Source organism: Lytechinus pictus, chromosome 14, assembly GCF_037042905.1.
Source record: "Lytechinus pictus isolate F3 Inbred chromosome 14, Lp3.0, whole genome shotgun sequence".
In the NCBI taxonomy this organism is placed as follows: domain Eukaryota; kingdom Metazoa; phylum Echinodermata; class Echinoidea; order Temnopleuroida; family Toxopneustidae; genus Lytechinus; species Lytechinus pictus.
Window position 1 is genome coordinate 15,077,448 of NC_087258.1, and position 15,935 is coordinate 15,093,382.

Genomic DNA, 15,935 nt, shown 5'->3' on the forward strand with positions numbered 1-15,935 from the left:
GATGATGATGATGATGATAATAATGATAATGATGATGATGATGATGATGATAATGATGATAATAATGATAATGAAGATGATGATGATGATGATGATGATGATGATGATGATAATGATGATGATGTGATGGTGATGATGGTAATAATGATGATGGTGATAATGAAGATGATAATGATGATGATGTGATGATGATGGTGATAATGATGATGATGACGATGATTATGATGGTGGTGATGATGATGATTATGATGGTGATAATGATGATGATGGTGATAATGATGATGATGATGATGATGATTATGATGATAATGGTGATAATAATGATGATGATGATGATGGTGATAATGATGGTGATGATGATGGTGATGATGGTGATAATGATGATGATGATGATGGTGATAATGATGATGATGGTGATAATGATGACGATGATGATGATGATGATGATGATTATGATGGTGATAATGATGGCGGTGGTGGTGAGGATGACGATGATGATTGCGATGATAAAATCGCAAATTAAGCGATAGAAATGGGTGTGGTTGTACTTTGAATAACAATTAGTATCACAACCATCTCTTCCTTTTCTATTTTCTTCCTCTTCTTCTTGTTCTTATTTCTTTGTTCTTTATGCTCTTGCTCTTTTCTATCTTCTTTTTGAATTTTTCTTCTTTTTCTCCTTATTTCATATAATGATCATGTTGTTGTTGATGATGATGGTGATGATGATGGTGGTTGTGGTGATAATGTTTATGATGATGATGGCTATGATAATGATGATGGTTGTGATGATGAGGATTTTTTAAAACAAGTTCACACCTAGTTACCAATAATGCATATATTGAAAGAATGCTTTTATTTGAAAGCAGGATAAAAGAGCATTGTAGATTAAATGCCTTACTCACGGGCATAGCTGCCGCGGCCGGCGATCGAACCCCGAACTTTTCATGTATAGCCAGGCGCCTTAGACCACTTGGCCACAGCACCTCCATATGAAGATGAAGATAATGATCGATTACCTTCCTAATAAAGAAATTATATCTCTAACGAACTTTAGGAATTATTGTTACTTTTTAAGATCATAACAGAAAAAAATCATAAAATTTAACGTTTTTAAGTAAATATTTTGCTCAAAATATAAAAAAACAAAAAAAACATAAATTAAATTGATAACAACTTTCTTTAAACCGGCGAAACCAACTGCAGGGTCCCATTTCACAAATATAAAAGAATATTGTAACTTTCCCAGTATGGTAACTACCATGGTAACATGGTTCGGTAGCCAATCAAAATCAAGTTTCATGGTCGTTGAAATAATGGCAAAGTTACCATAGGATAGTACGTCTCTGAGTATATAGGAATACCCGTAAACGGAGATGTCAGGGGTACGCCATCTCTGCAGATCACCAAGAGAGGGAAGGTACTACCTCGGGACTGAGGGTAAAGGGTATGCCTACAAGGAACATACAAAAAGGTATTTGAAGACGAAACTCCAAAATAAGAGAAAGAGATTAAGCCCCGGTCACATATAGACACGGATCCTTAAGGATCAACACGGCAATGTCAGCATGATCCGGGGAGGTCCAGGATCATTTTGCCTCGGATTAACGGTCGACGAGCGTTGATGACTGTACACACGGCATCTTCACACGGATCTACACGGACCATGCAGGCAGAGCACGTCGTCTACAGGGATCATCTGGTCAACACGTCAGCTACAAAAACCAACACGTCAGCAACACAGACCTACACGTCAGCTCGCGTCAGCTACACGGATCAACACGGCAGCTACACGGACCATCCCGGATCGTTGTCTACCTGGCAGTCCAAGTATGACGCCGGATGTTTTTTGCAGTAAAAAACTGCCGCGTTGGCCTCCCGGACGTTCAAGGACCAACACGGACCACCATGGACCTCCAAGGATGCCCAAGGCGCCAACACGGATCTCTCCCCGGACCACCCGGATCAGATCCGGGATGGTCCGGGGTCTATATGTGACTAGGCCTTTAAGAAAATCGGGAATATTTTGGTAAGTATGGAAAGTGGACAAATAATGAAAGGGCAAGTGACTAGATGAGTTACATCGGAATACAGTGATAATAAGATTGCATTTTTATCAACGATAGATGGCGTCCAATGTCATTGGTGATGGTGCCATATTAATTTGAAAGAAAAACAAAATATCCATCATGTGATGTATCATTAATGAACTCAGTTACCAAAACCTCGACGACCAAGTTAAAACGAAGAACAATAAATTGTTGGAGAATTGTAAAATTCTCCGCCATTAATTATTTGATCCAAATGTTGTGTGGAAGGATTTCATGACTTGATGAATAGTTTGTGATAGTCTTCGCAGTTAAAAGGCACATTGGTTTAATAATAATATAATAGTACCAACCCCCCCCCCTCACTGCCTGAAGGGGCTGATCCAGATGCATTCATTGACAACATTCATGAATAACAATTTTTCCGTTATCTCCGGGTAATTGTTTGGTTACTTCTCCCCTATAAATGCGAAGGTGTATACCAAACAAATGTGTGCTAAATAAAGTCAGTATTCTGAATGTGGTTGCATTTAATCCGCACTTTGCTCTAATGTACTGCTTTCAACTATAAAAATTATCCTTTTTTTTTTTTGGGGGGGGGGGGCTTGCTTTATCAAGAAGTTTTCTTGCATAAGTAATATAACATTAAGTTTTAATGAGGGCGCGGTGGCGAAAATGCTCCAGTTATAGAATCCTGTAGTTTGCATACCGAAAAAATGTCATAGATTGCTAATTGTAGATTATAATTTCATATAAACTATCTCGAAACTAGCAATAAGGGAGACAAAATAAGGATTTAGTGTTTACAAAGTGCCTTTATTCATCTACAGAAGTGATGGTGATTCGAATGGGTATATATTTTATTATTTGTTTTAACTAAAACTATAAATCAACATTTTATATCATAATTTAGAAAGCATATACCATGCACATGATCTATACGGAAATATATGTTGAAATAAGCTTGGTCAATTGTAAAGACATGAAAATTACATTAATCATCATTTAATTATATCTATCAGTGTTGTAAGAAGAGCGCCATTGTGATTGAGAAGTATAGAAAGAATGGCGATATTTCGTATTGTACAATATAATTCCAATCATCCAACGTTAATAATATTAATACAAATATTAAGACGGTTGATAAGGGAGTTTCTAAACGCTCTGTTGTTTATGCATACATTAAAACCGGATGTCCAAATTGGAAAGGCTTTACATTACACAAATCGCAAACTTAATCTTATAACAAACATCTGAAATTATAATGAAGGTCAAAGTGGGCATTAAAGTACATGCCAAGAGTCAAAACGACTTTCATCATGTTCATCTAATGTTATACGTACTATTACAAACCATCACTCCCATGTGGGACTGTGCCTCAAAATACGATGCCAAACAATGATTCATGAAAAACAGAATTCAACAAATAAATTTAGCAATCAAGTTGCGGTAATTTATAGGAGAATACAAGAGTCTATATTATTCAAGTCCAAGTTTAAGTATAATGTTTATTTTCATCATATACATCAAATGCATATGCAAATATAGATTACATATAATCACAAATCAAGTACAGATAAATTATCATAAAAAAGGTATTAAAAGCTTGTATGGAAATGAGGGGTTGCATTAAGAAGCGCTGCTTTTATGGCGTGGATCTTCTGTCATATTAGAGTAAGATTATGTAATAAACAATTTAAGAAATGTTGAGGACTCATTCTCTTGTATAGATAACGGACGTAATAAAAATTAGAAAAATATTAAAATTAAATGATAGAAATGAATGTTTTGGGGGGTTGTGCTCTTTGTGAAATCAATTATCACATTCATAATAACTTGGATATATCGTCATCTCATATTACGATAATGCCTATCTACAGCTGATGATTGACGCTATGTCGGCGGTGGTAGTGGTAGAACTAGAGGTACCGTAGAAAAAGCAGTAGCAATATATAGAATAACTAGAAGTAGAGATAGAGGTAAAGAAGAAGTAGACGTAAATGTAGAAGTAGGAGTAGAAAACGATGTATATTTGAGTTTTGTCAGACGTGTATCAATCAGATATGATTATTTACGTCTGGGACCGACCTTTAACGTCACCATCCGAAAGACGTGACCAGGGGTCGAACCTCTGCATCAATTTGTAACTTCCCCACGTAGCTTGGATTACAGGCGCAAGCCACAACGCCCAACGCCTAGTAGCAAACGAAGTAGAAGCAGAAGTAGAAAAGATAGTTGTTGTTATTATTAGTATTAGTAGTAGTAATAGTAGTAGTGGTGGTAGTAGTAGTAGTGGTAGTAGTAGTAGTAGTAGTAGTAGTAGTAGTAGTAGTAGTAGTAGTAGAAGTAGTAGTAGCAGTAGAAGTAGTAGTAGTGGTAGTAGTAGTGGTAGTAGTATTGGTAGAAGTAGTAGTAGTAGTAGTTGTTGTACTAGAAGTAGAAGAAGAAGTAGTAGTAGTAGTAGTAGTAGTAGTAGTAGTAGTAGTAGTAGTAGTGGTAGTAGTAGAAGTAGTAGAAGTAGTAGTAGTAGTAGTAGTAGTGGTAGTAGTATTGGTAGAAGTAGTAGTAGTAGTAGTTGTTGTACTAGAAGTAGAAGAAGAAGTAGTAGTAGTAGTAGTAGTAGTAGTAGAAGTAGTAGTAGTAGTAGTAGTAGTAGTAGCAGTAGTGGTAGTAGTAGTGGTAGTAGTAGTAGTAGTAGTAGTAGTAGTAGTAGTAGTAGTTGTTGTTGTTGCTGTTGTTGTTGTTGTACTAGAAGTAGAAGTAGTAGTAGTAGTAGTAGTAGTAGTAGTTGTTGTTGTTGTTGTTGTTGTTGTAGTCAGGCACGGATCCAGGGGAAGGCTGCAACACGTAATATACCTTTATCGCGCACTCTGTAAAATGAGCGGTGACCTCTCTCTTTCTCTTTTTTTTTCTTGCGTGTCCACCAAAAAATTTCGGGAGACAAAATAAGCTTCATTTTGGACTGATACCCTTTATTTCTTTTTTTTCTTTGCTTGTCAAAATGTTCACAAAATTCTCACCCGTATATATAGGTCCGACTCTGGATCCGCACCTGGCAGTAGTAGAAGAAGTAGTAGTAGGAGTAGTAGTAGTAGTAGTGGTGGTAGTAGTAGTAGTAGTAGTAGAAGAAGTAGTAGTAGTAGTAGTGGTAGTAGTAGTAGTAGTGGTAGTAGTAGTAGAAGTAGTAGTAGTAGTAGTAGTAGTAGTAGTAGTAGTAGTAGTAGTAGTAGTAGTAGTAGAAGTAGTAGTAGTAGTAGTAGTAGTAGTAGAAGTAGTAGTAGTGGTAGTAGTAGTAGTAGTAGTAGTAGTAGTAGTAGTAGTAGTAGTAGTAGTAGTAGTAACTGTGTGCATTTTTTCAGCTGGTCCCATCATACCTTTTCTTCTCCCTGGTCTTGCCTAACAAAGCGTTTGCCACTATATTGTATCATACGGGACATAACTGTTGACCATTGATCTAAAATGATCTAACCTCCCTTTCACACGGTAAAAAAATCGTAGCTTGAATGATGATTCCAGTGAAAAATAAGGCTCATGGCGAATATTTAGCACGTGTGAAACAAAACAAGAACATGAATTGAATCACGAACGCTAATCACAGTCACGATTACAATAGCAACCATCATTAAAATGATGAAAAGGTCCTTAATCAATGTAAAATAAATGATGCACAACGATTGACTATTCAGACTGCAGGGATTGCAATGCACATTCAGTAAGTAATTATGACGACAGTTGGGGCATCCTTTAGCCGGGCTACTGCAAGAGATATTCCACTGTCTATCCGTGAGATTGCAATTCACTGCCAGGGCGTGCGTTAACGAAACGTGACGAAGGTCATGCCTTTGGGCTCCACCTCAATCAGGACTTTGCTGCTGGAACCGCAGGACAGTTTGAAAGTCGGAGTGGAGGTTGAGCCGACAGTGTAGGCGATGATCAGATGGCTGTTTCACGTTTTCCGGAGCAATTGTTGCCGGAGCAAATGTCATGGAACACAATATTGACAGGTGTTGCGAGAGGGCGTTACGCAGACCGTGTGCCGCCATATTCCCACTATTACCGAAGAGATCCAGGGCGATTTATAAAAAAGGGTTGCCTAGCCCACCCAAGGGTTTCCCGCTACGGACGTTCACTGCAAATATTCAGGGATGTAGCCAAGAGGCCGGCTTCGAGGACAAATTTTATCGACTTTGGACTCGGGCCGAGTCACATGTACAATGTCTGTGAGGCCCGAGATACATACGTCGAAAGGTAGACTGAGGCCGACCCGAAGGCGGCTCGACGTATGTGCATCATGCTCAATATTTTTGATTGCCGGACCGCCAAGTCATATTACCAATTTATACAAAAGTCTGATAACATTTTCTCGAACACAAATTGATAGCAATATATACATGCACTGTAATGGGCACTGGCGGCGGAAGCCCCAAAAAATTAGGGGGGACCACCAAAACTTTTTGACAAGCAAAAAAAAAAGGTTATTAACAACAAGTTTAGGGGGACACGTTCCCCCGCTCCCCGCTTCCGCCACCTATGGGATCAACACATTCCTAGCTCTCTATAATTCTCTTCAAAACGTGAATCAAATATTAACAGTTATGTCAGAAAGGTTTGAGCAGACGTTATAGGTTGGAAAGGCGAGCATGATAGGAAACGCGCCATTTCGTCTCTCCAGTCATTTCTGATGCCGTTGTTCATGATCAATACACATAACTCAAGATGTGATAGAATAATTATGGCTATATAAGGAAACATAAATGAATCAGGAATCTCGTCCCCATTACAGTCCTAACAGTGGTTAAGTGGAAACCAGTTTTAAATCTTCGAAACTAGTTTAATGTGCAATGGGAACGCTCGAAGCGGAAATAACAAGTAGATGTACAAAATAAAGAGTAGAAGTAAACACCTCGCGATGTGGTTTTGAAGACCACCTTGCCTCGTTAAACTAGGGGAGGACTCAACCGTTCCTCGAAAACTAATCTTCACACATATTTGGATAGTCCAGATTGGACCTTTTTATTTTGAAGTTCTCTTTCCCATAGCTAACATAGAGGGCACATGTCTCCCAATCTCTAATCAGCGCCAATCCACTCATGAGCTTTCGGAAAGAGAACTTCCAAATACCAAGGTCCAATCTGGACTAATATTTGGAGCGCTATTGCATACGCTGCGGTTTCAAATTTCGTGCGAAACATTTCCCCGCTCTGAGAGCGTTCCCTTAGCACGAAGACCGGCTTGTTCTGAAAACCAGTTCAGGGGCCCGTAACACTAAACTTAGCAATGATCGTTGAACAATTTTTCTACGATTGATTCCATTGACTACAATGTACAATCAATCGTGAAAATCAAGCGTACGATCAATCGCTAACCTTTGTGTTACGGGACCCAGGAGGTGGAGGAGGTTGCTACAGCAACGGCGTTACGCGAGCTTTTAAACTGGTTTCCTAAATTGTTTAAGGGAAACCAGTTCAGAACGTATAATGAGAACGGGGTCTAAGGGTGTGTTTATGCTTCCATTGCGAGGACAGAATCCGCGTTTTCAAACGTCGATTCAAAACGCCGATCGTAAACGTGGTTCTGGGAGTGCTGTTGATGCTTAACTTTTCAGAGGCGAAATCACGATCTCCAGCTGGTTTCGCTTCGTAATTTTCGTTGAGCAGGAAAGCGAGGTCAAATTTGGCGCGCCCTTTTTCGAAAGTTTTTTTTTCCGAGTGTTGTTATGGGGAAGGTACGTCGACTATTATATAAACATCGAACAATTTCCGATATTTTAGTCATTGCATGGACCTTCTTGATATAGCCATATAGTTTCCACCATGGTGAGGATAATAGTAAGAAAAAAAAAAGAATATTAAGTATACAAAATAATAAAATATATATTTGTTTATGCTACTGGGGCATCTGGCGATGTCTCCTCATTATAACTCATGTTCTAAGTTTTTTTTTAATCCCTCAACGTTCATCGTGATGACAAATTGGAAGAGTAATACTAAGTTTACACATGCAAAACAAGGGAGATGAGAGGTAATTCCGTGGAGGTAACATGCGACCATGGAGCAATGCGACTGTAGTTGCCCGCGGATTTTCATCTCACCGGAAGCATGTACCAAATGACGTCATTTAAACACGTTTACGATCGTTGTTCTGTTTATACTTCCCCAGAAAGCCTGATTCTGGTCAAACGACGTTTACAAACGCACCTTTTTGTGAGTTTACGATCGGCGTTTTGAAACAGCGTTTAAGTGAAAGTAAGCATGGACGCAACCGTGTTTTGGACTAATCACGGTTGGAAACGCTGATTCTGGCCTGAAAAGTGGAAGCATAAACACGGCCTAAGTTAAACAAATTACTAGGTGATACTACAATCACGCCAACGAAACCGACTCTAAATGGACCGATTGTATTCCATTGGAAGTAACGTACTACCTGTGGTCGGTCTGGAGTCGGATTCGCTCGTCACGTTGGTGGGATTTTGAAGTAAAGAATCATAAGGAAAGAAGTTCATAATAACTGCATGATATAGCTGAAATGCTTCCTTATGAAATTTAAGAATTCAAATGGAACATGGAATTAGATTAGGTGTTAGGTGATTTCCTTCAGGGTTATTTTCTGTAATTCCTAATTGAATTATATCACAATACATGGGCCGCGGGACGCTTTTCAAAGTGGTGGCTGGCCATGCAAAAAATCACAATCCTACGGTCATTTTTACGTTTTGTACACGGTTTTGGAAAAAATTGCCCCTGCAATATAAGGACAAAACTTGGATGAATCTACTGTGAAAGACACGTAAATACAATCCATGCAATGATCCGAAAGCAATAATTCAATCTCATTTCCCCAACTCCACTGTTTGAAATCGTACCTCCCAACCCTTCCTCGCTTGTATCCTCGTTCTCAGCGCACAGATCCTCAATTGTCAGCGTTACAAGGGTTCTTCCTCGAAGCCTTTCAGGTGTCCAACAGGTCAAAGTAGCTTCGCCGGAACACAGGTGCCACATGTACAATGACAGCATTTGACAATCACATCGCCAAGGATTGACATCGAACGAGATCGACCTAGAAACTTCTGGGAGTATCCCGGGCCAGATATTGACGAGGTAGTTGTTTCCAAGAAGGAGAGAGAATTGGCCAAGATTTCCAAAGGCATTCGGATTGATTATGTTGAGGAGATTCCCCTCAAGATTAAGTTCACGGAGCAGCAAATTGGATCGCAAGGCATGTGTATCTAGGCTTGTCACGGCATTCCCCCTGAGGTTTAAATTCTTGAGTCGCGGTACAAACAGAAATGAATCTTGGTTCAACCGACGGATGTTATTAAACGACAAATCTATCTCATCTGCCTTTATCAATATTAGTAATGGCACGGTAACAAGTAAGTTCTTCCGAAGGGAGATTTTCCACAAGAGTGTAGAAGTGATATTTGTTGGCGCGCTGTTTTGACTGAAGATTGAAGTCACATTGTCCATGTTTAACGAATTCATCTGAGTAAATAATCTATCCTTGCTAAACAAGAGCTCAAAGGGAAAGGATCGGACCAGAGTATTGGACATTGACAACGTTTGAAGGTGAGGGAGATTCAGAAATAATCTTGATTCAACTTTGCTGATGGGGTTATCCGACAAGGATAGGTAATAGAGCCTATCACAACCCTCAAATACCAATGAGTGTAGGTATGATATCAAATTAGAATCAAGCATCAATCGACTGATTGAACACTTTACATTATACTCTGTAATATTTCCCATCTGGCCGTTCACAGAAGGAATACTGCTTGTCAGGTTTTGTATCACATTCTGTCTAGCAGAAATAAATTCAACATTTGAAGAATAAGGTAGAACTAGAAGCTTCAAGGAATTCCCATCCAACTGAATTGTTGTCACTTTGCTTGAACTGAAATAGTGGTCATCGAGATTGGTAATGGAGTTAAAACTCATCTTTAAAAATATCAGATTCGGGAATTGAGATATATTCAATATGTCAGGTGATGACAAAAGGTTGCCATCGAGAAATATGTGATCGAGAGCCAGACTGCCGTTTAATCTTGCATTAACAATCCTGTTCCAAGATAAATCGATTGATTTTAAGTATCGTAGTTCTAGATCATTAAGAGCAACTTCTTGTATCTCATTATTTCGCACATCGAGCCGAAAAGGATTTGAAAATTGCGATAAAGCTGGAAGTTTTTGTAATCTATTACCATCGAGCTCAACTGTTCTTAGATTACTACATCCCAGGAATGTCGTTGAACCGATGTACGTAATATAGTTACTAGTAAACGAAATTGCACCCAATAATGAGAAATTTTGGTATCGACCAACCTCATATATCTTATTGTGCCGAAGATATAGTGCAACGAGTTGTATATCGGGGTTGAGCTTTTGAAGATTGAATGACACGATATCATTGTGGGATAAATCAAGGTGATTTATATTTGGGAAAGACTTGAGAAACCTAAGATCATGGATGTCATTCCCGCTCAGTTTTAAAGATGTCAGCGAGTCGAGAACGTGGTTCCTCGATTCCAGAATTGATATATTCGTTATACGATTGTTTCTAATATCAAGTGATGAAAGAATGGGAAGGGCAGTCTTGTTTATCATTAATGTACCGTGGAGACTGCAATTTGATAGTACAAGACTAATAAGATCGGACATTACCAGCATATGGAATAAATCCTCCAGTGGATTACCATCCAACCTCAGATACTGTAATGAATTTTTGTTACCAACCCTAAAGTCTTCTAGTGAGCGAATTCCATTATAACCTACTTTAAGGGTAGATAGTTTTTTCCCTAACATGATAAAAGGGTAATTGCCAAGTGAGATTGACTCCAGATTGTGGGGGACAACAGTTCTTTGGATGAGGTTGCCCGTCAGATCCAGGCACTCAAGCAGGATGAGGCTACTAAGATCGGGTATAAACCTTATGAAGTTATCTCTCATGAGGATGGTCGTCACGGTATATACTGTGTGGGATTCCTGCATGTCAAAGACGCGGAGTCCGCACGAATCGGCTAAGAGATACTTGGTAATCATGTGACTGTCGGAATATTTTCTTATGAAATTGAAAGAGAGCTCAAGATTGGTAAAATACATAGCGGATGAATCATTGACGGCTAGTGACTGAATTAAATTGTTTCTAATAACTAGGGATATCTCTGGGAGAGATCGAAGGAAACCAAGGTCGGTCAGGAAATTGCTTTCTAGGACCAAAGATGATAGAACAACCATATGCTGGAAGGTTCCACGCTCAATTGTAGATATCGCATTGTGGCCTACATCCAATCTCTTTACCCTGGTCAGGTTGGAGAAAGACTCTGCCTGGAGCACACGAAGGTTGTTTCTTGATAGATTGATAGCCTTGACTTCGAAAGTCACGTTGACTTTGGGAACTTCGGAAAGAATTCCGTTCGCGCAATGGAGAAAAGAATATGAACAAGTACATGACTTTGGACACGGGGGCTCTTCTGATTTCACAGACAATGACAGAATCAACAGCACTAACGTACGAAGATATTGGTTTCGAGTCTCCACGCCAACTGTTGCACAACATAATTCAGAATTTGCCATCTCGAAATTTGGACTTAGCAATGGCCGGGCAATAGGTATTGGATCTCACTTGCATAACTACTACGCTGAAGCATGCAAATCTCCAGTTTCGGGTCTATTTATCAATTTTTCTCTCTCCGAGAAAGTACTTTTTATTCATTTCTTTTGTTTTGCAAACAAAACAAAGCAGCGGCGGATCCAATTTTGCAAAACACATGAAATGCTGGCATTTGATTAGATTTATTAAATCTGCAATTTGATGTTAACATGCTTAGAAATTTTGTTGAATTATCATTTCGATTCATCATGTCACTGGCACCATTAAACATAAACAAAATGAATTCTTTGCGGTATTTTTAAAGGAAACACATGTAATATTTTTTATCAGAATATCATTTATTGCATCTAGAAATGTATTACTGTATTATCTTGTGAAAATGAAAAGCTTTAATTTAGCCAACAATGGAAGATACTTTTTTTTTTTGGCATTAGCAAATTTATGGAATAAGCCACAGAAACAGTAATATACATGTAATGGTTTTGATTGAGTGTTTTTTTATATATATATATACATTTTCGGGATAATCCGATTATACGGCTATTGAACCCTTAGATGTGCTGCATAGGGACGGAGTGGCGCTTGTCTCCTTTATAAGGAAAAACATGAAGAAGATGTTGAAGAAGAAAACGAAGAACAGAAAATTCAGAAAGAAATAAAGAAAAAAGAGAAACAAAGAAAGAAAAAAATAAAGAAAAAAAGGAAAGAAAGTATGATAAAAATAAAGTAAGAGAGAAAGAAAGAAAGAAAGAAAAAAGTGAGGGGAAAGGGAGGGGGAAAGAATCGTAAACAGAAAGAAGGAGAGAAAGAATGAAAGAAAGAAAGATATCGAATTATTTTCTCATAGAAGTATGCATGAAAAAATGTGTCTTATGTTATATATTCAATACACAGTTGAAACTTTTTCAAATTTAAATAAATGTTATCGCATGTCATATCAATAAGGGAGTTGCTCGCATGTGACGTCACAAAAAACGGACTCGCTTATTTTGCCAAATCTTTTTTTTTTTTCATTTGTATGTTCAGAGCCCCGTAAAACAAAGGTTGGTGATTAATCGCTAAGTGAAATCACCTTTCAAGACCATCGTTGCATACATGTGCATTTTGCTCAGTAGATTGACTAGGAACCAATCAGAATTACTCATTTAAATCAGCGATTAATCGCTAACCTTTGGGTCAGGGGGCCTGGCCCTGGTATTGTTAGAATCATTAACAAGTGCTGGTATCGATATTGTAGATATTCATATCTGGGGCCCGTAACACAAAGCTTAGCAATGATCGTAGAAGCACTTTTCTACGATTGATTACATTGACTACAATACACAATCAATTGTGAAAATTAAGCGTACGATTAGTCGCTAACCTTTCTGTTACGGGACCCAGGGGGTGGTTCAAAAACGTACCTAGTAGACATGAAATCTACACCAATATAATAACACAAAAAGGATTCCTATTAATTGCAATTTGATATTGTATCGAATTTCGTACCACGATCAACAAGGGGGGGGGGTGTGATCTTCACCCACGACGTGAGTCAGCATAAGTTTGCAACATTTTAATGCACATATATATATATTTAATGATGATGTTTCCCATGATGGCTTATTGCAAATGCAGGGGAACAAGTTGGCAGAACTTTGAAACGTGGCTAAGAATATATTCGAAGCACCCTACAATGGTCATTTGGGGGTATTAGTTGCTAAGAGTCTATGGGGCTTTTAATTTTAACATGGGGTGGGGTAAGACGATCTAACGAAGATGTTGACATGGGAACAATACGATCTAAACATGTTGACACCGGGGAGTGCAATACAATCTAAAGAAGATGACACGGGGGCAATATGATCTAAAGAAGATGTTGACACAGGGGAGGCAAGAAGATCTAACGATCATGAATTTGAAAGACCCTGATGAGGATATTGACATGATTAAAAATGCTCGAAGAACGAGGCAGCATAGAGACGGATACCCCGTTCACCTCTGATACCAGTAATGTCCCAAGTTGGAATAATCAACCGCTTCATTTTATCAGCGGTAGGAAAGTAAGACGAGCATCGTCGCCTGAAAGGACATCATTGTCAGGTGCGAATGCGGAAAGGGATACTGTCTTCAGGGAAAGCTCAGAGTCCGGAAGCAACGGTGAGGTGCACCGCCGAATCAAACTGATGCGAATGCACGGCCGGAGGAACAGTGGTAATAACTCGAAAGATTCTGGATACGCAGGTGGGAGTTTTGCCTCAAATGACAGTTCACGCAATCTTTTAGTGTACAGAGATTTGCGCGAAGATCAGCAGAAACGTGAAAAACCCAACCTGGGCGTAGTGAAAGACGTAGATAATACGAGAGATATTACACCGGTAATATTTGAAATGGAGAGTGAAACGGCGCCTCTTGTTCGTCTCAACAGCACCCGACCATTGGATCCGCAACAGCCAAGGCGTTACAGTCTTCAGGTACCCCCACGACCTTCTTTGTACCATGCCAATGTAACGCGTAACAACAGCCACCCATACTACTCTCAGGCTCGACCTGTGAGGCGTATAGTTGGATCATCAGTGAGAGGGAGAAGGAATCCTTTGCCATTCTATTCCCAAGATACCTCAAGGCATGAGCGGTATAATGAATACCCATACATAGTGGACTGCCCGCCGCTTTACTACGAAGACTCTTACTTCAATTTCAACGAACATTTGGAACATCCTGCAAGAGTACCTCGTAGGACCAACAACCCACTGTATCGTCTACCTCCACAGGAGAATCAACAGTACTCTCCAAACCTCTTCCCATCTCTTTCTTCCTTTCCAGTGACTCCCCAGCTCCATCAAGTACCTCACGACCAGATGCAATTTGTAAAACGCAGGACAACCTCAACCCAGACACCAACCAACTAGAGCCCAGATACTCCCCCAGCTAGCCCGCCCTCTGCGCCGTCCATCATCAGATGGCATTGGGAAGGGCGGTCGTTCGTTATAATGCCTCTTGAGGACATGACTCTTGATTTCCTCGGTCCGATATACTTAGCGGAATCCAGGAGTGAGAGTGATCAAAGCCTCGATGAAACTACGGGTATAGCCATTGCATCAGACTCTGATACAACACGACCACCGCAACTGCCCCGAGAAGGACGCGCCACGAACTCTGAAACAGACAGTGATCAATCGGATAGGCCAGATAGGTCAGACATCCTCTAAAGATGAGGACAGTATAAAAGATGAGAAAGCACTGCTCTTGGAGGCTAAATCTGATTGGATTCATGATACACAATTATGAAGTTATAAACCAGACTTAACTATGATTTTGTCTCTTAGTGTCCTCAAGTATATATCACTCTTATTAAAGTTATTACCAGGAATAAGTAATTTCTGAAGATGGGCAATATCATGGCCCATATTTTTTTGCACATAATTATCTTAGTCATTTCGACGACATAGCATTTGTATACATATCGTACATATCTAATCTTTCCTGTACAATCCCCAGATTTACGGCATTCTAATAAAACTGTGATATTTTCATTACCAATCAGTCGAGTACGATATCCATGGGAGGGGGGGGGGCAACGAAGATAATTTTTATGAAAAATCTGGGGGTACCTCTCACACCTTTATGAACCTCCACGTTACGCTTCGTATGGATGGAGAAAAAGATATATGATTTTGATTATTACAAAATAATGCTCCATGAAGGTAATTATGTGTCCAACCAACATTCGGCATTTCTTTTGGGCATTTTTAATTAGTCCAGTGTAATGAAAATTTTGCTCATTCTAAAGTAATTGCTGCTTATTTTTTTAACCTTACTGGACAATAATGCTTCCCGCATGGGTGTAAAACACTGCCCCAAATTGGTTGGACACATAATTACCTCCATGGTGGTTAAAATTTTACCCAATATATTTTTTTTTACAGTGAACAAGACGTGGGTATTCCCTTTTGATGAAGTTGACCTTGGTCATGGGTGGTGGAACCTACCATTTCAATAGTCGGATATCATTCTGATGCTGGGGTACAAAGCACTCCAATAAAAAGGGGTTGTTTTTCACGGCCGTGCGATATACGCACGTGAAATCAAATGGGGCATCCAAATTACCGAAATTATTTTAAGATGGCTACGTTTTTACTTAAATTGTTTTTTCGGGGTCACTTTTCGTTTTAGAGTAGGTTTAACAATAAGAAACTTCTTCTTAGCGACAGGCGAATCCAAGAGACCTCGCGAAAAATTTGCGAAGCTTCCGAACATTTAAGCGCACGTTTTGGGCACCCTTGTCGCTCCCTTAAAAAA

At 39.3% G+C, this 15,935-nt stretch overlaps 1 pseudogene; it reads left to right on the forward strand.

Annotated features, from left to right (window-relative positions):
- Positions 1–13,545: 13,545 nt before the first annotated feature.
- Positions 13,546–14,924, forward strand: LOC129276188 (uncharacterized; annotated as a pseudogene).
- The last annotated feature ends 1,011 nt before the right edge of the window (positions 14,925–15,935 follow it).